The following is a 21284-nucleotide window of genomic DNA, read 5'->3' on the forward strand; positions in this document are numbered from 1 at the left end:
AAAACTATAGTAAATGGTAACTGTACTTTTCACTTAATATCTTTCATCAAATTTCAAAAGTTTTCAGTCATTATTTCTTCAAATATTCTCTCTGCTCCTTTCTCTTTCCCTTTTCCTTCTATAATTCCCACAATGCATATGTTAGTTCTCTTGATGGTGTTCCACATGTTTGTCAGGCTCTGTTCACTTTTCTTTAATCTTTTTTTCTGTTTGTTCTTCAATGTCTTAGTCATTTTTGTGTTGCTGTCACGTAACACTAGAAACTGGGTAGCTTATAAAGAAAAGAATTTATTTCTCACATTCCTGGAGGCTAGGAAGTCCAATATGAAGGTTCTAGCATCTGGCAAGGGTCTTCTTGCCTTATCATCCCATGGTGGAAGGTGAGAGGGTGAGAGAAAGAAGGAAAAGGGGGCTGGACTTCCTCTTTTATAATGAATCCACTCCCAAGATAATGGCATTAATCACTCACTGTGTCTTCATGGTATGGTCACCACTCATCAGGCCCTACCTCCCAACACTGTTGCAATGGGGATTAAGTCTTCAATACATCCTTTTTATGGGACACATTCAAACCATAGCACTTATTCTTGATAATTTCTATTGTCCTGTCTTCAAGTTTACTGCCTGCTCAAGTTTGCCCTTGAAGCCCTCTAGTGAATTTTTCATCTCACTTATTGTACTTTTTCAGCTCTAGAATTTCACTTCTGTTTTTTATTGAGACACGGTCTTGCTCTGTCACCCAGGCCTGAATGCTGTGGCACTATCACAGCTCAGTGTAAGCTTGAGCTCCTGGGCTCAAGCGGTGCTCCTGCCTTGGCCTCCCAAAGTGCTGCAGTTACAGGTGTGAGCTACTGCACCTAGCCCAGAATTTCTTTTTCTTTTTTTTTTTTTTTTGGTATATAAACTATTTATTAACAGACAAGACCTACAGACTTATTTCTTCTTGGAGTCACCCACAGTGTGGCTACGGTGGCCAGTGGTCTTGGTGTGCTGACTTTGGACACGAAGGCCCCAGAAGTGGCGCAGCCCTCTGTGGGCTCAAATTTTCTTCAGTCGCTCCAGGTCTTCATGAAGCTTGTTGTCCAGACCATTGGCTAGGACCTGGCTATATTTTCCATCCTTTACACCCTTCTGTCTGTTCAAGAACCAGTCTGGGATCTTGTACTGGCGTGGATTCTGCATTCCATCTCATCCTCAGTGAGTTCTCCCGCCCTTTTGGTGTGGTCAAGTGTCTGCTTTCCTCAACACCACATGAGCATATCTTCGGCCCACACCCTTAATGGCAATGATGGCAAAGCCTGTTTTCCACCGCCCATTGATGTTGGTGTTCAGTACTTGCAAAATATGCTGGAACTTTTCAGGATCTCTAGAGACATGGCGACAGCACAAGCGGTGGCACGCAGGCCTCCTGTCCAGAATTTCTTATTGGTTTTTTTTTTTAGGTTTTCTGTCTCCTTTTTGACATTTCAATTTTGTTCATACATCATTTTCTTGACTCTCACAACATCTTCCTTCAGTCCCTTGAGCATCTTTAAAATGGTTGTTTCTTTGTCTGGTAGATCTGCCATCAGGTCTTTTTCTTTTTTTTTTTTTTTTTTGAGACGGAGTCTCACTCTGTCACCCGGGCTGGAGTGCAGTGGCCGGATCTCAGCTCACTGCAAGCTCCGCCTCCCGGGTTTACGCCATTCTCCTGCCTCAGCCTCCCGAGTAGCTGGGACTACAGGCGCCCGCCACCTCGCCCGGCTAGCTTTTTGTATTTTTTAGTAGAGATGGGGTTTCACCATGTTAGCCAGGATGGTCTCGATCTCCTGACCTCGTGATCCGCCCGTCTCGGCCTCCCAAAGTGCTGGGATTACAGGCTTGAGCCACCGCGCCCGGCCCAGGTCTTTTTCAAGGACAGTTTCAGTTGATATATACTTTTCCTCTGAATGGGCTGCTCTTTCCATTTTTGTGTGTGTGCCTTGTGATTTTTTTGTTGTTATTGAAAAATAGGCATTTGAATCTAATAATGTGGTAACTCTGGAAATTGGATTCTCCCTGTTCCTCAGGGTTTGCTGCTTTTGTTTATTTTAAAAGTGTTGCAGGCTGTCTTTGTGCCAAGGATCAGCCTGGGGTATATATTTGAGGTCTTCTTAGGTCTTCTCTGAGTCTGTGCCTTTCCATGGGCATGCATGGTCAACCATCTAATTTTCCCCATGTATGTAGTTGCCTACATACTACATACTGCTCTAGTCTCAAATGTCTGGCTCTCAAAAAGGAAAAAGAGAAAAATGAGGCTGGGGGGAAGGGCACTGGCCCTTTAAATCCTCTGGATGTCACTTCTGTTGATGTATGTGGGGTGGCTTGCAATAATGAAGGGAGGTGCAGCAACAATGGCTGCTGCCTCTTGTCTGCACCCCTGTGATCAGAAGCAACAGTCAGTGATCAGAACACAGATACCCAATATTTGGAGGAGAGGGTGCTCTTTGCCCACCCTAGCTCCTGCAAGCTTCATATTTGCTTCTCTAGGAATATGTTCACAGATTCTACTATGCTAAGAGCTGAAATTAACTGCAATTTACCATCAAGATTTCCCCCTGGAAATTGCAAGCCTTCAAGAGACCCCAGAGTTCCAAAATAGTTATATTGAACAGATTGTGCCAGTACAATAGTTGTCTATGGGGGAAGATAGATTCCTGGTGCTTCATAGTCCACCATCTTCCCGGAAATCTGTTTATAGCTTTTTAAATAACAGACTTATTGATATATAATTTATATACCATACAATTCAACCCTTTAAAGTATACAATTCAGTGGTTTTTAGTATATTCAGAGTTGTGCAACCATCACCGCAATCAATTTCAGAAAATTTTTATTACTCCAAAAAAGAAACCTTTACCCATTAACAGTTACTTCCCATTTCCTGAATCCCACCCCAACTCTATAGCCCTAGTCAGCTACTAATCTGTACCCTGTCTCTATAGATTTGCCTGGTCTAGACATTTTTTATAAATGAAATCATTTTACTTTTTGTATCTGGCATCTTTCATTTAGCATAATGTTTTAAAGGTTCTTATATGTTGCTGCATGTGTCATTCCTTTTTGTGGCTGAATATTACATTGTATGGATATACCATTTTGCATATTTTGTTCATTCATCAGTTGGTAGACAGCAGGTTGTTTCTATTATTTGACTATTATTAATAATGCTGCTATGAACATTTATGTACAAGTTTTTTGGTGAGCATAATCCCATCCAAAACATTTTGGGTGTTCATTTATCTTGGATATATACTTAGGGGTGGGATTATTGGATTACGTGGTAACTCTGAGTGTAAGTTTTTGAGGAACTGCAAGCTGTTTGCCAGAGCAGCTCCACCTGCATGAAGATTCTAATTTCTTCACATCCTCATCAACACTTGTTGTTATCTGTCTTTTTGATTATAGCCATCCTAGAGTGTATGAAATGGTATCTCACTGTGGTTTTTATTTGCATTTCCCTAATGATAAGTGGTATTAAGCAATTTTTCATGTGCTTATTGGCCATTTGTGTATCTTCTTTGGAGAAATATCTATTCAGATTCTTTGCCCATTTTTAATTGGGTTATTTGTTTTTCTATTATCGAGTTGTAGTAGTTCTTTTTTTTTTTTGAGACGGAGTCTCGCTCTGTCGCCCAGGCTGGAGTGCAGTGGCGCAATCTCAGCTCACTGCAAGCTCCGCCTCCTGGGTTCGCGCCATTCTCCTGCCTCAGCATCCCGAGTAGCTGGGACTACAGGCGCCCGCCACCTTGCCTGGCTAGCTTTTTGTATTTTTTAGTAGAGACGGGGTTTCACTGGGTTAGCCAGGATGGTCTCGATCTCCTGACCTCGTGATCCACCCGTCTCGGCCTCCCAAAGTGCTGGGATTACAGGCTTGAGCCACTGCGCTCAGCCTAGTAGTTCTTTATATATCCTAAATACAATTTCTTTTACAGATATATGGTTTGTAAATATTTTCTCCAATTTTGTGGGTTGTCTTTCACTCTGATGTCCTTTGAAATGCAAACATTTTTCATTTTGATTAAGTCCAGTTCACTTTTTCTTTTATTATTTTTGTCCTTTTGGTTTTGTATCTAAGAAACCACTGCCTAATCAAGTTTATGAAGATTTACTCTTGTGGTTTCTTCTATGTGTTTTATAGTTTTTACTCTTAAATTTAGGTGTCTGATCCATTTTGAGTTAATTTTTGTATATTTTTGTGAGGTCAGCATCCACCTTCATTCTTTTTGTATGTGGAAAGTTGTTTCAGCACCATTTGTTGAAAATACTGTTCTTTCTCCATTGAATTGTCTTGGCATGCTTGTTGAAAATTAGTTGAGCATATATGTAAGTGTTTATTTCTGGACTCTCTGTTCTATTCCACTGGTCTGTATGTCTGTCCTTATGCCAATACCACACTGTCTTTATTACTGTAGCTTTGTAGTACATTTTGAGTTTGGGGAGTATGAGTTTTGTAACTTTGTTCTTCTTTTTCAAGATTGTTTTGGCTTACATTTCCATATAAATTTTAGGGTCAGGTTGTAAATTAGTGTAAGAAATAATACTTGATAGGGATTGTGTTGAATCTGTAGATTGATTTGGGAAGTATTGCTATCTTAACAATATCAGGTCTTCCAATCCATGAACATGGGATGTCTTCTTTAATTTCTTTCAAAAATGTTTTGTAGGCCGGGTACGGTGGCTCAAGCCTGTAATCCTAGCACTTTGGGAGGCCGAGACGGGCGGATCACGAGGTCAGGAGATCGAGACCATCCTGGCTAACACGGTGAAACCCCATCTCTACTAAAAAAAAATACAAAAACTAGCTGGGCGAGGCGGCGGGCGCCTGTAGTCCCAGCTACTTGGGAAGCTGAGGCAGGAGAATGGTGTAAGCCCGGGAGGCAGAGCTTGCAGTGAGCTGAGATCCAGCCACTGCACTCCAGCCCGAGCAACAGAGCGAGACTCCGTCTCAAAAAACAAAACAAAACAAAACAAAAATGTTTTGTAGATTTTTTGGCATTCAAGTCTTACATTCCTTTTGTTAAATTTATTCTCAGTGTTCTTTTTTATGTTATTATAAGTGAAACTATTTTTTAAATTTCACTTTCAGATTGCTCATTACTAAGGTATAGAAATACAGCTCATTTTTGTGTATTAATCTTGTATCCTTTAACCCTGCTGAACTCATTGTTTTTGTGGATTCTTTAGGGTTCTTAAAATATATAAGATCATGGCATTTGCAAACACAGATAATTTTACATTTTCCTTTCCAATCTGGATGACTTTGTTGCTTTATATTGCCTAATTGTGCTGACTAGTATCTCCATTACAATGTTGATTAGAAATGACCAGAGTGGACATCCTTATTTTAGGGGGAAAGCATTCAGTTTTTCACCATTAAGATGTTAGCAGTGGGCCGGGCGCGGTGGCTCACGCCTGTAATCCCAGCACTTTGGGAGGCCGAGGCAAGCGGATCACAAGGTCAGGAGATCGAGACCAGCCTGACTAACATGGGGAAACCCCGTCTCTACTAAAAAAAAATACAAAAAAATTAGCCGGGCGTGGTGGCAGGCATCTGTAGTCCTGGCTACTCGCGGGGGTGAGGCAGGAGAATGGCGTGAACCTGGGAGGCGGAGCTTGTAGTGAGCCGAGATCGCGCCACTGCACTCCAGCCTGGGCGACAGAGCGAGACTCCGCCTCCAAAAAAAAAAAAAAAAAGATGTTAGCAGTGGCATTTTCATAGATAGCCTTTATCAACTTGAAGAAGCTCTTTTCTATTTTTAGTTTGTTGAGTGTTTTTATCATTATAGGGTGTTAGACACTGTCTAATTTTTTTATTGTATTGTTCATGTAATTTTTGTGCTTTATTTTTTAAATATGGTGTTTTACATTGAATGATTTTCATATATTAAACCAATCTTGCATTCCTGAATTAAATCCCATTTGGTCATGGTATATGATTTTTTAATACGTTGCTAGGTTCCATGTCCTAATATTTTGTAGGGGGTTTTAATATCTGTATTCATAATAGATATTGGTGGTATTCTTGTGATGCCTTTGGTTTTGGTGTCAATGTTACACTGGTGTCATAGAATGAGTTGTGAAGTGTTCCCTCCTTTTCTGCTTTTTGGAGGAGTTCCTGAAGAATTGTTGGTAGTTCTTCAAGTATTTGGTACAGTTCACCAAGGAAGCCATCTGAGCCTGGGCTTTGCTTTGTAGAAGTTGTTTGATTGCTAATTCAATCTCTAGTTACCCTGTTGTTTTAATTGATTTTAATAGACTTTACTTGCTCTCTCTGTTCTTTTGTATGGTATGTTTTCACTGGAGCCCTTAGCCTCTTGATCATGGCAAACAACCCTGATTCAAAAGTAGTTATCTTTAGTCATTTCCCAGTTTCAGGGGTGATGGCTTTGAGGAGTAGTCTCTATTCTGTTCTATAGCAATACTTCGAATAGGAGCCCATGTCATGTTATAGAGCAAACCCGATACATGTCATAGTCAAGGGAAGCAACACTTCCTATATTTGCAATTGATTGACAAAATCAGCCTGGTGGATAAGTCCTATTTTTTCTGCCAGGAAACTGCCAGACCCTGCCAAGTTTTAAGCAGGAGGAATGACTTAATTAAGTTTTTAAGCAAGAAAGATCTTTCTGGCACAGAGTGGAGAATAGATTAGAAGGAATGAAAGATTCTAGCAAAGGAGACTGGTTAAGGGGGTTAGTTGGCTTTGGGCCCTTTCTCTGTTCTGCATTTCAGTGGGCTGAATTCGGCAGGCTGTTTCCCAGGTGCCCAAGTCAGTGGTTTCTGCCTGGGTTTGGTCAAGAAGAGGCACTGGTAGGAAACTGGAAGAGAGAGATAAGCCAGGGTATTTCTGTCTGCCTCAGGCAGCACCTTTGCCAGCAATGGTGTCTCTTCAGTTGTCCTAGCTCCTGTCAGATGAAACCTTTCTCTGTAGTTTTAGTGCCCATTAGGGAGCTTCCTCTGGGTTTTGGCTCTCTATGGCCCTAGCTTCTGAGCTCTTAAGACTCTACCTCCTCCCCATGTTCTTTCCAGTCCTAGGGATGTTAGTGCTTCCTGCTATTTCAGAATTCTGGGGTACAAAACCATCCTGTTTGGCCTCTTATCTCTTTCATCTCCTATGCAGACAATTCCATACATTCAATTCCCTTTGTTTGAAAGAACTAGAGTGTTTTCATTATCCTAACTGGATTCTGACAGGTATCAGAGGTATTGCAAAAGCCTAGATTCCAAGTACAAAGTGCTGAGCCATGGCAGGGGCAGGCAAGTCAGAATCCAGAGTCATTTGAAAGAGAAGCAGTAGGCCAGAGAGATAGGCTGTGTGTGTTGGGAGCTGTATGGGAAGGTGGTTGAGGGAGGAATCCACATGACAGTGAAATTTTTAGTTTAGCTCACTGGGCAGGTAATGATGTTGTTAAACCAAGTGAAAACTGCAGGAGTGTAATTGCCCATTGCATTCTTCCTGCCCACTGCACAGACAAAACCAACTCACTAAGGCCACAGCATTGCAATAAAGAGTTTAATTGACATGAGGCTGGCTGTGCCACACGGGTGATGGAGTTATGAATCAAATCAATCTCTGAAAATTCGGGGCTAGAGTTTTTCAAGGATAGTTTGGCAGGCACGGGAATGGGTGCTGCTGATTGGTTGGGGATACAATCATAGGGGTGTGAAAAATGGTCTTCATGTGCTGAGCCCGCTTCTGGGTGGGGCCACAAAGCATGACCCTGTGGTGGATCTGGTGGGGCTGTTAGTTGTCAGAAATGCCAAAACCTGAAGAGATACCTCAAAAGGCCAATCGTAGATTCTACAGTAGTGATGTTATCTGCAGGAGTAACTGGGGAAGTTGCAAATCTTGTGACCTCTGGAACAATGGCTGGTAATCACTTATGCCTTAGCAGAATTCAGGCTCCTCTCATCCTCCTAACCTGGTGGTCTTTCACTAGCTTGACAGAGGCAGTTGAGTTTTGGGGAAGTGCTATTATCTTTTAAACTATAAACTAAATATCTCCCAAAGTTAGCTTAACCTAAGCCCAGGAATACCATAGTTTGGGGGCTAATGGCAAGATAGGGGTTGGTTAGATCAGATCCCTTTCACTGTCATAACTTAGATCTCTTTCACTGTCATAATTTTCTCACTGTTACAATTTTTGCAAAGGCAATTTCAGGAAATGGAGCCCATTTTCCTTGGAGGGTAGAGGGAAGATACTGGGTTGGCTGAACATGGTGAAATATCTTTGTCCACAAGAGGGTGCTATCCTGGGGGAAACATTGGAATTCTTGGCTAGTGGTCAGCATGAAGGTTTCCAGGCTATTGGTTTGTTGGTCAGGATTCAGGAATAGGTCTGCGTATAGGGGCAGGACTTGGTTAAAACCCAGGAGTGGCTGAAGCTCATTTGGAGAGCATGGCTAGAGGCTGGGCCCTGCAAGGCCCCAGCAAGTAACATGACAGCTTGCCTCCCAGGGCTCTGGGCTAGTGAAGGGGTGGAGGGATGCCGATGACACAGAGCTTTAGCCTGGGGTTTACAGTGCCTGAAATACATGAGCATTTGGACATTTGTGCTGGATTTACATTCTCAGTTAAAGTGACGTTAAAATGTAGTGAAGAGTGTAAATAGTGGCCTGAGTGTCAGGACAAGCCCATGTGAGGTTTAAATGTACCATGGACAAACTCATATTGATATTCAGGAGCTAGTTATCTCAAAAAAAGAGTTATTCTCTCCCTTATTGCTTGAAGCTCAAGTTCAAGTCCTCCTGCTAACCCTGGCAGATCTAGGTATGGTGTGCACCTCTCCAGACTGTGGAGGATATGTCCTAGTCTTGGCAGGCTGGCTGCATGTCCTGCTGTATCCCACCCATCCTCTGCTCCAGGCTGCCTGCCTCCTTGCCCACCTGCTCTCACCCCTGCCAGGCCAACCCCCCACCTCTGTTTATCTTCTCCATCCATCTGGGAGTCCTCTCTTCCCTGTGCTGAGTCCGCCCTTGGTGACACCCGTTGTTGCGTACAGACCTCTCCAGCCCCGTTTGTCCACACCAATCTCTCCATCCTCTGATTTCACTTCTATTTATAGCTAGTACCATCTAATTTGGCATTCAGATTTTGTTTAATTATTTCACATCTGCCATTTGCCTCTCTCAAACTAGACTGTGTAATTTATTAATTCATTAAATCAGCAAATATGTGAGTGCTTATTCTGGGTTGGGTGTTGAGGCTGTGTCATATCTAAGCTGCCTGCTTTATCTCCCTGCATTTGCGCCAGGGACAACAGTGCCTGCTGCACAGGGGTGCCTGTGACAGGGCCATCCTTTAACATTTTGCCCTGGCATCCAGGGGCACACTATTGAAGATAAACTCTAGCTGAATAACACACAAGGTGCCTAAGCAAAAGGGCAACCTTAGTGTATTCTGAGATCCACTTCATTTCAGGTGAAAATAGGTTTTGGTTTGGGCCTGAAATAAAAACAAATACTCTTGTGTCTAACGCCTCTTCTGCCTGCACTCACCGACGGGCTGGTTCATCTCAATTTGTCAACTTTCAAGCTGTTTGGCTCTCAAGGGACTGCCTCCCACTGCTCATTTCCTCTGACAGCAGGTGACTCTCTGGGCCTCCTTAATGCAGTTTTCGCCTCTGCAATGTGTGGTGGTGGCCGCTGTAGTTTTTATTCTTAGGGTTTGGGTGCTTACTTCTAGGATCTCCCTGGGGCCTAGACTGCTACAAACCTAGTGAGGTTGTAAGACATCTCCTAGTCCAGACTCGTGTTTTAAATTTTCAAACTCCAAGTACAGTTCTTGTTCCACTATCACCCATCCCTTGGCTTCCGTCGTTTCCAAACCATGTCTGGTGTTCATTTTCTTCTCCCAAATGTTCGTGATGCTTTGGGAATGTAAAAAGCATCCATATTTGGAAAGCTCAGAACTCTCTCGGGGGCGGGAGCAGAGCACAGATTGTTCTGTGGAGGAGAGAGTCATGTGCGGCTCAGAGCGTGGCTCTCCGGAGTGGGTCGGAGTGGGGCAGAAGAGCAGGAAGGAACCTGGGGCCCGCCTGGCTGGGCCTCCCCTGAACCAGGCAGAGGCAGGCAGCTGCCCTCCAGGGCCCACTGGTTTGTTGAGTGCCTACTGTGTGCCAGGTTCTGGAATTGTAAAATACAATAAATTATTAATAATAATTACAGCATTCCTTCTAGACACTGTTCTAAGCACTTGTCCTTTAGCTCCCTTTATCCTCACAACAACCCTAGAGCTAGAGACAGGGATAGTGCTCCCATTGGAGAGGTGGAGTGAGGGGTGCCTGCTTCCTGGACTGGGGCTGGCAGGTCGTTTGGGGAGGGGCTCCCAGGTACACATTCCGCCAAGTCCGGACTGAAGGAGGACACGTCTATCCTGGTGTGCTGGGAGGTGCCTTAGTTTGCGTTTAGCCACCTGTGAACGAGTCTTGGGACCTCTTAAGGCTATTTAACTCTGGGCCACATCAACTAGGACTCGCTGCCAGCTGCCGCCCAAGGTCGTCCCGCAGCGCCTCAGCAGCCGCCGCCAGGGGTCGCGGGAGCCGCGTACTAGCAGAGCCTAGCGCCACGGCCGCGCATGCGCAAAACTGCTCCGGGCGTCCTCGGCCGGGTCGGCCTTGGGGCCGTGCCCCGCCCCGCGTCCCGCCCCGCCCCGCCCCGCCTCCCCCCTCACCTCGCGCTCGCGACCCGCCCCGCCCACTGCTCGCCCCGCCCACTGCTCTCCCCGCCCTCGCCCCGCCCCGCGCTCTTGCCCCGTCTCACCCCGCCCCTCCTCGCGCGCTCGCCCGCCCCCCCCCCCCCGCTCCGCCCCGCCCCGCCCCGCCCGGCGGTCCTGGAGCCCGTACCCTGCGTCCTGCGCTGGTGCAGCCTCAGGAAGGCAGGACTGGTTCCTGCCGCGGCCCCCGGGACAGTGGTCCCCCAGGGCCGGCTGACCATTTGCAGCCCCTGAACTCGAGCTGATTCTGCGATTCAGCTCGAGTTCAGGGATGGAGAAGAAAGGCAAACTTGCCAACCCTCTTGATTAACCTCGTATTAGTGAGCCTCCTTAGGGACTCACCAAGCCGAGCTCTCTGGGAGGCGTTCACACTCACACGCCCTGGCTGTTCCCAGGCAGCAGCAGAGCCTTCACCGATGTGCCCCTTTATTGTTTTCTGGGACCACATCTATAGAGACTCTTGTAGACGCTGACAGCATTTAATACGTTAAACATTCAATGCGTGGATATTTACAAAGAGAAAGGATGTAAAGGTGTGTTTCCTGCTTTAGCAGGAATTGAAGTACGTACTATTTTTCATGAACCGAAAATCGCTGGTCATAAGGACTGTGGAAACCCGAGGAGGATTTTCCTGGAGTGTTTCTGGATAGATTCATGTCTTAAAGTGAGATCTAATCCCAGCCTTTATGAATTGGATATTTGCTAATGACCATGATCTTCTAGGTGGCATCCTAGAGCCGTAGGACAGACAAGTGACCGCTGACATTGCCTTTTCCCTGGCAGAAAAAGTCTCCAGTCTATTGGGAGCTGTGTGGCAACTGCTGTGGACCTGCTGTGGTAGTAGTAAGCTCATTGGATCAGGATTTGCCCATGTGACCTTGGGCAAATCATCTCTGAGCTTGAATCTCCTCATTTGCAAAGAGAGGACAGGAGAGAAGATAGAGCTCGATCTTTTTTCCTTGAGAATCTGCTTTGCTTTGCTTTTCTCTTTCTTTTCTTTTCTTTCTCTCTCTCTCTTTCTTTCTTTCTCTTTCTCTCTTTCTTTCTCTCTCTCTTTCTCTCTTTCTCCCTTCCCCCTTTCCTCCCTCCCTCCTTTCCTCCCCTCCCTCCCTCCCTCCTTCCTTTCTTTCTTTCCTTCTCTTTCTTTCTTTCTTTTCTTTCTTTCTTTTTTTCTTTTTTCCTTCCTTCCTTCCTTCCTTCCTTCCTCCCCTCCCCTCCCCTCCCCTCCCCCCCCCCCCCCCCCCCCCCCCCCCCCCTCCCCTCCCCTCCCCTCCCCCTCCCCTCCCCTCCCCTCCCCTCTCTCTCCCCTCCCCTCCCCTCCCCTTCCCTTTCCTTTCCTTTCTTTCGACAGGGTCCTGCTCTATCACCCAGGCTGGAGTGCAGTAGTGCAATCATAGCTCCCTGCAGCCCCAGACTCCTGGGCTCAAGTGATATTCCCACCTTGTCTTCCCAAAGTGTTGGGAATACAGGTGTGAGCCACTGCGCTAAGATTGCTTTTCATTTTTGGAAACTTTGAGATCACTTCGGGTGCAGTGAAAAAAAGTAGTTTTATAGAAAAGTCCATGAGTGGAGGGAACGGGGTGGTTCAGGGGAGCTTTCCGGGGTGCTTTCTTTTGCCTATGTAGGAAACCTAGAAATGTGAAAGTAGGGGTTGTGAGGGGGCGCTGTGGGGCCATGGCCTGGTGCAGATCCACCACGTTAGGCCTTCTGCTAGCTGTTTGTCTCTGACTCCATGATCTCTTCAGCCTCTTCCCATCCTGGATTCTGCTCATGGTGGGCGACTGGATGGGTGTATTGCATGTGGCCGCTCATCTCAGGTTGCTGGTCAAAGCTTCCTGTTTATATTTAGACCGTGTAAGAAGAGTAAGAACCCTTTTATTGCCACTGACCCATATTCATATTTAATGTTGCTTGTGTTAGTCAGCTCCTCATTGGTTCTCTTTTTGGAAGCAAGCAGAGACTCAGAGTCCAGAGGAAGCTCAGAGGGCTGGAGCTTTAGTTCCGGTCGACTGAGGTGCTTGTTCTTAATTCTTCCGTGATACCATGTCTGTCTCAGTCACTGCATTTTTAACATACTTTTGAAAACATCTTTCTCGGCCAGATGCGGTGGCTCACGCCTGTAATCCCAGCACTTTGGGAGGCCGAGGTGGGCAGATCACCTGAGGTCAGGAGTTTGAGACCAGCCTGGCTAACATGGTGAAACCCCGTTTCTACTAAAAATACAAAAAATTAGCTGGGTGTGGTGGCGTGCGCCTGTAATCCCAGTTACTCGGGAGGCTGAGGCAGGAGAATCGCTTGAACCCGGGAGGTGGAGGTTGCAGTGAGCTGAGATCGTGCCATTGCACTCCAGCCTGGATGATAAGACCAAAACTCCATCTCAAAAAAAAAAGAAAGAAAGAAAAGAAAAGAAGACATCTTTGTCTTCCACTAGAGGTGAAATTTCAAGGACAAAGAAATTTCTTAAGGGCAGAGTCCTGTTCTGTGAAGCCCATCCCTAGCCCAAAATCCTGCCTGCAGTTGGTGCCTAGCGAGAATTTGTGGAATGGAGCAAGCGCAGGACTCCTGTTCACTGGCTGCTCTCACTCCTTGTTATAGTTGGGGACCCCAGAGGCTACACTTACTCATCACTGGTGTGATGAGTCCCCTCTTCTTAGGAAGGAAACTAGAACCAAGACCAAAATTACAAAGCATCACGTGTTAGTAAGGTTGTGGGTCTGTGCCAAAATGTGCACTGTGTTTGATTTTGAACAGTGGGAATATGAGTGGTTGTGATTGTCTTCTTGATGCTTTTCTGCATTTTTCAGCTACCCCTCAACAGAAATTGAGGAGGATTATTATTGTCCCAGGAAAGGCTGTCCCTTTATTCGTGTATAAATTATCAATATGATATATGATGTATATATTAAATAACAGCTTGTGCAGCTAAAGGCAGTATCTCTGTAGTTCAACCCTTCATGACACAGATAAGGAACAGGAGGCCCAGCGATCCGGGGAATTGCCTAGGGTGATACAGCTTTTGGTAGGAAAGAAAATCAGTACCCTAAAGTTCTAGACTTTGATTTCTTGCCTTTTCAATTTGAAACTCATTTTTATTGTCATTGCTGTTATTGAACACTAAATAGGCTGCTGTCAACAGCTCAGTGAGACAGGAGATTGTGAGCAGCACTTTGTAGTCAGATAGACCAGGGGTCGGAACCTGGCTTTATCATTTACTAGCTTTGGAGCCCTTAATTCAGTCTTATCTATAAGGTGGTGTTAACACCTTCCTTTCAGGGTGGCTGTGGGAATTAGAAATAGTGTCTGTCATATCCCAGGCCTAGTGCTGGGTGCTGAGTAGGGCTTTGATAAATCAACCTTTATTATTACTGAAACTGAAATCTTACATACCCAGATAAGGCTCCTAGCTGAGGGATCTCAAATTTAGACAGACATGAAAGAATTTGGGGTGCTAACCCCTCAGTAATCACTGGATTTTCAGGCAATGAGATGTGTAGCTCTCTCCACGTCCTCAGCCAAACTTCCAGAGAATCTAAAGGCCCTGGGGAGAGAAAATAGCTCCCTGTCAGAGGTATTGAGCCTGAATCTTTCTTTTTTTAAATTAAATTTTTTGTAGAGATGGGGTCTTAATATGTTATGCAGGCTGGTCTCGAACTCCTGAGCTCAAGCAGTGCTCCCACCTTGGCCTCCTAAAGTGTTAAGATTACAGGCATGAGCCTCTGCACCAGGCCCTTAATCTTGATGTAGAAGGAAGCAAGGAGTGGAGAGTCTGGTTTGTTATACTATATTCTGTTAGTTACACCTAAATAGAACAGTTCAGAGGCTGGGCATGTTTGAGCTCTTAAAAGTATAGAGGGTCCTCAGCCTGCTTCTTAGCTAGCTGCCCAGTACCCCTCCCAGTGTGATGTCCCATTGATCTACTGGCCTGTGTCTAACACCTTTGCTTTCCACACTCCACCCTGTGCACTCAGAAGTTCTTGTTGCCCCTCTAGGATATTACCCAGAGCAGGATGCATTGGTCCCAGCTAATGGGCTCCCTTATAAGGGGCTTCCACTTCTGACTCCTGCATAGACCTTGGGCAAGTCACTTAACTTTTCTGAGACTCTCATTCTTTTCCCACAAGATAGAGAGGAGAATAGTACGTATTGAGCAGGACCAAACAGGCACATGGAAGGGGTTTGAAAGCAAGTGCAATTATAATTTTATCATTGTTAATTTATTTAAAATGTGTTACCTAGGCTGGGGCCAGTAGCTCATGTCTATAATACCAACACTTTGGGAGGCCAAGGCAGGAGGATCTCTTGAGGCCAGGAGTTTGAGACCAGCTTGGACAACATAGTGAGACACTGTCTCTACAAAAAATAAAAGATAAATAAATAAAAAGAAATTAGCAAGGTGCAGTGGCATACACCTGTAGTCCTAGCTACTCAGGAGGCTGAGACAGGAGGATTGCTTTGAGCCCAGGAGTTCAAGGCTGCAGTGAGCTGTGATTATGCCACTGTACTCCAGCCTGGTAGACAGAGTAAAACCTTATCTCTTAAAAATAAAGTAAAATGTGTTACTCTTCTTAGAAAGGGCATTTCAGAAGTGAGTTTATCTATGGAAACGCTCTTGTGTGGCAGGGAGATAAATTTTGGGTCATGTGGCAATTCATTATTCTTTAAATCACACAACTCAGCCAGCCACTTTTAGCACTCATGCTTTAGAGCTGGTCATGGTTGATGAGAAAGCACTGGATTTCCACCCTTTTTGTACATAGCTTTCACTTTGGAAATGTAGATCTTATTGAGATGTTTACTAGGCATTGCTGTCGTACCACTATTTTTCAAGTCTGCTTTTCACTTACTTTTGTCATGCATGTCTCTAGAAAAAAGGAAAATAACTAAAAACATTATTGATGATAGCTTCCCAAATTGACAGTACATCATCTGACATTTTAATGGGGACCAATTTTGTCCATGACCTCAGGACTCTGCTTCTCAGACAGTGTTGATATGATCCTGGACTCTCGAAAATTTATAGACCAGTCCAGAGGGCCTGTAAATAGCTTCTGACAGAGAACTAAATTTTCTGGAACTGAGCTGCGTAGGCACAAACTCACTGTGATAAATCAAGACTATGCCATTGCTCTGAATGTGTCCAGTGGCACATGGAATAAATGCCATAGCATTTGGGAGAGGGAAAGGAACAATACTTAATTAATTTAATACCTCAAAGGACCTCCTGCCCAAGAATGGACTTGTTGCTGGGAATCAATTTTCCAGCTCAGACTTTGGGTGTCCACATACCTGCCTAATTAGAACATGACCCCACAAGAAACACTAGTTTCTCCTTACTGTGGAGGATTAAGTTGTGTAGCTGGTTTGAGTCTTCTTACTGACCATACATGACTGTGGATTGCTGCCCTAGATGATTGGTTTTCAAGTATTTTAGAACACAATAAAATATAGATAATAGTAAAATTTTGTTGAACTGGATTTGGCCTTTCTTTGATTCACTGGGCTTGGCAGGTCTCTGAGAACCTTGGTCATTTTCATGAGCATTAGTGGTCAGAGTCCAGCCTGAAGCAGTACAAAATGCCTAAAAGTACACTCAATTTTTCCTGACCCTTTGACACTCTGGGGAATTAGTTTTTTAAATATTAAATCCCTGATGTCAAGTTGCACAATATTCTTGCTTTTCATATAAGCAGAAGGCAGACTATGAAACAATCTATCTCTTTTTGTTGCTTTTGGTGGTTTTAATTTTGCACAAGTGAGCACTTAAAGCATATTTGGGAAGCTAATGCTTCCAAATTTGCGATTTGCTTTTGAGTAGCTTTGGAACTATTCTGGCAAATGGTGAATTTGTTCCTTTTATTGATATTCTCTTCCAATGAAAATGTCAAGAGGTTGTAACAGTTCACACTAGAGAGAGGCTACTTATTGATTATTTTCAATTGCATAAACAACATTGGTGCTAAATGGAAAGAGAATGAACATTGAGCACCTAGGCTGGAGGGCCATTGAAAGTTATTAGAACCATATTCCTTATTTCAGAAAGTTCAGTAGAGATGTGGATGATAAAAATAGACCTACATCAAATTTCTAGAGATGAAAACTAACATGTTTGATATGAAAAGTACACTGGATGTGATTAATGGCAGATTAGACATTACAAAGGAAAAGATTAGTGAACTTGAAGACATAGCAATAGAAATTATCCAAAATGAAAGAAAGAAAAATTATTATTATTGGCCGGGCACGGTGGCTTTCGCCGTAATCCCAGTACTTTGGGAGGCTGAGGCAGGTGGATTGCCTGAGGTCAGGAGTTTGAGACCAGCCTGACGAACATGGAGAAACTCCGTCTCTACTAAAAATACAAAATTAGCCAGGCGTGGTGGTGCATGCCTGTAATCCCAGCTACTCGGGAGGTTGAAGCAGGAGAATCGCTTGAACCCATTGCACTCCAGCCTGGGCAACAAGAGTGAAACTCCATCTCACCAAAAAAAAAAAAAAAAAAAAATTATTATTTTTTAAGTGGAAACACCATAAATGATCTGTAGGACAACTTCACATGGCCTAATATGTATGTAAAGTCCCGTAAGGAAGGAAGAGGGTGACATAAACATTTTTGAAGAAAAAAATGGCTGGATGTTTTTCAAATTTTATGGAAACTATAAACCATCAGTTCCAGGAAGCTCGACAAAGCCCAAGCACTTCATAATCTAAATTGCTCATAACCAGTGATAAAGATAAAATCTTAAAAGCAGCCAGAAAAAAAGACATATTATATACAAATGAACAAGCATAAGGGTGATAGCAGAATTATTGTCAGAAACCATGCAAGTGAGAATACAGTGGAGCAGCACCTTTGAGAGTAATGGAGGGGAAAAAAGCAAACTTAACCCTGAATTCCATACTCTGTGAAATCTCTCTCTAAAATTAGAGCTAAAGTAAGCATTTTCAAGGCAGAGAGTAGCTGAAAGAAATCAGCGGGAGCAGAACTACCCCACAAGAAATGTTAATACCAGGAAGAAATATGAATTTACACAAAAGAACAAAGACAGCTGGAAATTATAATTTGGTGAATATACAAGAATTTTTCCTTATGATCTAAATGTTTAAATAAATTGACTAAACAAAAATAATAACCACATAGGGTAAGCTTTTTAACCTCTGTAAAAATAAAATGTACATAAGATAATAAAGGCTGGGAGGGGAGAAATGGAAGTATGCAATTGTAAAGGTCTTATACTATATGTGAAGTAGTATAATATCATTTAAAGTAGGGGCTGGGCATGGTGGCTCAAGCCTGTAATCCCAGCACTTTGGGAAGCCGACACAGGTGGATTACTTGAGGTCAGGAGTTCGAGACCAGACTGGCCAACATTGTAAAACCCCGTCTCTACTAAAAAAAGAAAAAACATTAGCTGGGTGTGATTTTGCGCACCTGTAGTCCCAGCTACTGGGAAGCTGAGTCACGAGAATCGCTTGAACCCAGGAGGTGGAGGTTGCAGTGAGCCAAGATCGCGCCACTGTACTCCAGCCTGGGCGACAGAGTTGAAACTCCATCCCAAACAAAACAAAACAAAGTAGACTATGCCAAATTAAACCCTGAAGCAATCACTGACATAGAAAATAACAATTTTAGTGAAAAGCCAATAAATAAAATAAAATGTAAAAATTCTCAAATAGATGACAGATAAAAGGAGAAAAAGGAAAAATAGAAGATGGGACAAATGAAAAACAAATAGCAAAGTGGTCGATTTAAATCTATCTGTTGAAAAAATTACATTAAATATAAATGATTTAAATACCCTATTTAAAAGGTAGAGATTGTCAGATTGGAAAATAAACAAAACTCAACTCTGTTGGCTACAAGAAATACACTTTAAATACCAAGACACAATAGATTAAAAGTAAAGGGATGAAAAAATTTACCATGCTAACACTAATCAAATGAAGGCTATAGTATCTATATTAATATCAGACAAAGCAGGTTTTAGAGCAAAGATGTCAGTCCATCAAAATAATATAACAATTCCAAAGGTTTATGATCTTAATAACAGAGCTCTAAGATACATGAAACAAAAACTGATAGAACTTCAAGGAGAAATAGGCAAATGCACAGTTATGCTTGGGGATTGCAATATCCGTGTTTCAATAAATGATAAAGCAAGTGGACAGATGATTGGTAAGGATATAGATGCCTTGGGACAACACAATATACCAACTTGACCTAATCGACATTTATATGACATTCCACCCAACAACAACAGAGTCACATTCTTTTCAAATGTAACATTTACCAAGATTGACCATATGCAGGGTCAGAAACAAGTTTTAACAAAATTAGGAGACTTTGAGTGTGTTCTCTGGACTGTGTCAGAGGTCCTCAAGACTACCATCAGGCATTGATGTATTGGAAAGACTCTCATAGCTTAGAAAAGCTGTTATACTCATGGTTACAGTTTATTACAGCAAATGGATACAGATTAAAATCAGTAAAAGCAAAAAGGCACATAGGGCAGAATTCAGGAGAGACCAGGCTCAAGCTTCCGGTTTTCTTCTCCCAGTGGAGTCCTATGGACAGTGCTTAATTCTCCCTGCAGTGAAGTGTGACAGCACTTTTGAAATATTGCCAGTCAAGGAAGATCACCTGAGCTGCCTTGGTGCCCAGGGATTTTATTAGGGGTCAGTCATATAGGCATGGAGCACCCATGTTACTGACCTTAGTCGGTCTCCAGCCCCTCCAGAGATCAGACTGATACAGCATGGCCGTAGTCCTCTGCCTTAAATGACATTGTTAGCATAAACTATCTGGTATGGCTTAAGGCCCCAAATAAACAAAGACACTTGTCAGGTAGGATATTCCGAGGGCTTAGAGTTTTTCTCCCAGGAACTGGTAAGGGCCAGTCCTCCCTTTGGAATGTACAGGGTTTAAACATCCCAAAGCTCTAAGTCAGCCCTTTACTGCACAGATCATGATGGAATTAACTTGGAAATCAGTAAAAGAAAGATCTTGGAAAACTCCCAAATATTTGGAAACTAAATAACACACTTCTAAAGAAGAAAGCAAAAGTTAAATTAGAAAATATTGTGAACTGAATATCAAAATTTGTAGGATGCTGCTAAAGCAGTCCTTACAGAGAAATTGTGGACACTAGATACCTATATTAGGAAAGAAAAAAGGTCCAAAATTAATAATTTCCACCTCAAGAAACTAGAATAGGAAGTGCAAATAAAGCCCAATGTATTCAGGAGAAAGGACATAATAAAGATCAGAGTGGAAATAAATGAAATCGAAAACAGAAGGATAGAGAAAAATCAATGAAACCAAAGTCAATGAAATCAAGAAATCTTTACTGAGAATTTCAGTAAAATTGGCAAACCTCTGATATTAGGAAGAAAAGATAGAAATTGCCAATATCGGGAGGTGCCATCTACTAGAGATTCTACAGGTACTAAAGGATTATGGAATATTATGGACAGCTCTCTACCAATAAATTTGACAACTCAAAAGAAATGGACAAACTATTTGGAAGATATAAACTACTAAAGCTCACTCAAGAAGAAAGAGATAATCTGAATGACCCTATATCAAAGAAATAGAATTTGTGATTGAAAAGCTGCCCATAAAGAAAACTCCAGGTCCAGATGGCTTTACTGGTGAATTCTATCAAATATTTAACTACAAAATAATATCAATTCTACACAGACACTCTCAGAAAATCAAAGGAGAGGGAATATTTCTCAAGTCATTTTGTGAGGTTAGTATTTACCTGATATCAAAACCAGGTACGGAGGCATTTCAAGGAAACTTTAGGCAAATAGTCCTCAGAAACATAAATGACAAAATTTGAGGCCAGGCACGGTAGCTCACACCTGTAATCCCAGCACTTTGGGAGGCTGAATCGGGCAGATCACCTGAGGTCAGGAGTTCGACACCAGACTGGCCAACATGGTGAAACCCCATCTCTACTAAAAATTAAAAAAAAAAAAAAAAATTAGCCAGGCATAGTGGAATGCACCCGTAGTCCCAGCTACTTGGGAGGCTGAGACAGGAGAATCGCTTGAACTCAGGAGGTGGAGGTTGCAGTGAGCTGAGGTTGCGCCGCTGCACTCCAGCCTGGGTGACAGAGTGAGACTACATCTCCAAAAAAAAAAAAAAACTGAAGGCAAATTTTAACAAATCAAATACAAAAATATAAAAAAGGATAATTCATCTGGCCAAGCGGTGTTTTCGCTGCGAAAGGAAGGTTGGTTTAACATTCGATGATCAGTCAATGTAACTTACCACCTTTAAAAACTAAAAGTGAAAAAGCTATATGATTATCTCAATGAACATGGAGAAAGGATTTGAGCAAATCCAACATTGATTCTTGATAGAAACTCTCAGCAAAATTGGTGTAGAAGGCACCTTCCTCAACCTGGTAAAGGGTGTCTAAGACAAACTTATAATCTCAAACTTAATGCTTTCTGACTGAATGTTTTCTCCCTAAGATCAGGAATAAGATAGGGATATTTATTCTCACCACTTTTTCTTTCTTCTTCTTCTTTTTTTTAATGA

General features: G+C 43.1%; 1 protein-coding gene and 1 pseudogene across 4 annotated transcripts in view; one reads left to right on the forward strand and one right to left on the reverse strand.

Annotated features, from left to right (window-relative positions):
- Positions 1–21284, forward strand: part of TTC7B (tetratricopeptide repeat domain 7B) — a 271924-nt gene that overhangs the window by 44399 nt on the left and 206241 nt on the right. The gene's annotated exons all lie outside the window — the stretch shown is intronic.
- Positions 934–9535, reverse strand: LOC126958219 (40S ribosomal protein S18-like; annotated as a pseudogene).

This window comes from Macaca thibetana, chromosome 7 (assembly GCF_024542745.1).
Source record: "Macaca thibetana thibetana isolate TM-01 chromosome 7, ASM2454274v1, whole genome shotgun sequence".
In the NCBI taxonomy this organism is placed as follows: domain Eukaryota; kingdom Metazoa; phylum Chordata; class Mammalia; order Primates; family Cercopithecidae; genus Macaca; species Macaca thibetana.